We start from the raw sequence: 2,902 nt of genomic DNA, 5'->3' as shown, positions 1-2,902 counted from the left end.
AAACCCTGTTCTTCTCCTTAAACTTTAATAAGTCCTGTGGCCTCAACGAAGGCCAACAGTTTTCTTATTGGTAGATTTAGGATCTCTTTTGGTTCAAACCTCATTTGACCAGTGAATTTCTGCCTTACACCACCTAGCACACTGCAATGGCATAGTATGTGTATGGCAGTCTCTTCTTCCATTTCGCACTTTCTGCACCATGGTTCATTCACCTTACCTAGTTTGTATAGGTGATTTCTTAAACGGGAATGTTCAGTCACCATTTCAGTGGCCGTTTTGATCTCTCGTTTATTGAGGTTCAACAAACTGTTCGAGAGTTTTTTATCAATATTCTTGATTATTTTTTTAGTCTGGATTTGCCCTTGAGTGGTTCTCCATTTATTTTGATGATTCCTTATCAGCCATTTCTGAACCTTGTTTTTCATAGCATCGTAAGTGATGCCACAGAAAGGTTCTGGGCCTTCAAACTTCAAAAGTTTCTCTTAAGCCTTGTTTCGCTAACATATCTGCTCGTTCGTTCCCATGCCCCTTTCATGACCCGGCACCCATATTAAAGACACTTTATTGTCTTTTTCCAGGTTATTGAGGAAAGTATAGGTACTGTACAAACTACTAAATTATGTTAAACAAACGTTTCTGGCTATTACCAGAGGCGTACGACGGGGAAAAGTGAATGGTTGACCCTTTCCAAATTCTACGCCACTGGCGGAATTGCTATTTTTCGTATTGTGTCGCTTCATTTTTAATTTCAAATTTCGAAAACTAATCATTTTATCGTTACGAATGAAGAGTATATTATTTACATAAAAATTATTGGAAAATCAAAAAATTACACTAAAATAGCAATTTCGTCAGTGGCGTAGAATTTAGGAAGGGTCAACCAGCCACTATCCCCTGTCGTATGCCTCTGGTAGTAGCTTGAAACGTGTATTTATCTTAATTTAGTAGGGTGTACAGTACCTACACTTTCTGCCAAGTATGATGAGGATACGCCAAATAGTTTTAAAGTACTGGGTACAAATAATTCTTAAATTTTAATCATATGAATCATATCAAAAATTAATCAAAATAACGGTGCCGTTTCATATTTAACTTCAAATATCTCAAAAACTAATGACTTTATCGTTACCATTGAAGAGTATATTATTTAAGTAGAAAGTATTGGAGAATCTAAAAATGGCACTAAAATAGTAATTCCTCCAGTAGCGTAGAATTTGATAAGTGTCAACCATTCACTATCCCTGTCGTACGCCTCTGGTAGTAGCTAGAAACCTTTTCTTTATCATAATTTAGTAGGGTGTATAGTCCACGTGGTGAGACCGCTGCCGTCTGAAAAAATTTCTGATTCGGTTTCTTTGTGGATTCCTATTAAAAAATGACCGCTTTAAACAAACTTGAAAGGTGCCGGGCGGAATTTTTGGGCAGAAATTTTTTAAACAATTTTTTTAAACAAATACAAAAGATCATGTTTTTTGTACATATATTTTTAGATTTTCTGGGTCATTCTAAACAAGAAAGGTATCTTGTATTTTTTCTTAAAAATTGATAGTTTTCGAGTTATATGCGATTTAAAATCTAAAAAATGCGAAAATACGCATTTTTGAGGCTTAAAAACTCATATTTAGATTAATACATTTTAAAAATCTCCTATTTTCCTCCAAAAACTATTTTTTTCTAGATTCTTTGGGGTATTCTAAATAAAATAAGTTTCTTGACATTTTTCTTAAAAGTTAATAGTTTTAAAGTTATAAGCGATTTAACATCTCAAAAATGCCAAAAAACGCATTTTCGGATTTTAAATAACTTTAAAACTGTTAACTTTTGAGAAAAACGTCAAGAAACTTATTTTATTTAGAATATCCCAAAGAATCTTGAAAAAATATCTTTCGGAGGAAAATTGAAGAATTTTGAAATTGAGCGCGCCGCACCGGCAAATAAATCGGATGAACATGCATATCTAATAATTAAAAAACAACGGTTTAAATTAAGTTTAAACGCAATCACTTTTAAGAATCTTGAAGCTGAATGTTTAAACTTCAATTTAAGTATCTGGCAACCTCAAAAATACTAATTTAAATATGAGTTTTTAGGCCTCGAAAATGCGTATTTTCGCATTTTTTAGATTTTAAATCGCTTGTAACTCGAAAACTATCAATTTTTAGAATAGATTTAGTTCCAATAAGGAACCACATTTTATTTAAGAGTTTTAGGTTAAATTTTCGTATTTTATGCTAAGGTTTCTCCAGTTACTATATGGACAATTATTAATGAAACACCCTGTATACGTGAAGGCACATATTTACTTTAATCTTTCACTTACAGCTTCCCAAGATGTTTCTAGCAATCTTAGTCTTTTGTGAATCATCTGTTGAGCTCTATATTATTTGGGTACATACTTACTCCACGTTAGACTGTTTGGGTTTGGTTTTTAGAACTAGTCGTATTTTCCTAAATGTTCAGAGCCGGTTTCGTTTTATTTTGTTTCAGTAATAACTGCCATTTTATATCTATTTTGAGTTTGGTTAATTCATGTAAGATTTCAATTAAGTTTTTTGATATACCTACCTTGAACGTTCCATGTATTATACCTAACACAAAATGGGGTCGTTTCCGAAGCTAATGGCGCCTTTGTTATTCCATCCTATTCCGAGGCATGTGATTGCGTATTTTAACATTTTTTATTTTTTACAAATACTGAGGCGTTAGCCCAATGCCTTAACCCTCCAATCTAGGGAACAATTAAGGAGTTTGGATCCGAGTCTTCTTCTCCTAGACAACAACATAATATCGTCGCCTTAATACTATAACTTAATAACTTAAAATTAGTAGTTCTGAGATGAACGGGTTTGAAGATTTTAAAGATATTTGTGATGCTACCTTGATGTTGGTAAATACGGGATTC

This window comes from Diabrotica virgifera, chromosome 7 (assembly GCF_917563875.1).
Source record: "Diabrotica virgifera virgifera chromosome 7, PGI_DIABVI_V3a".
In the NCBI taxonomy this organism is placed as follows: domain Eukaryota; kingdom Metazoa; phylum Arthropoda; class Insecta; order Coleoptera; family Chrysomelidae; genus Diabrotica; species Diabrotica virgifera.
Note: the sequence above shows the minus strand (reverse complement) of the source record.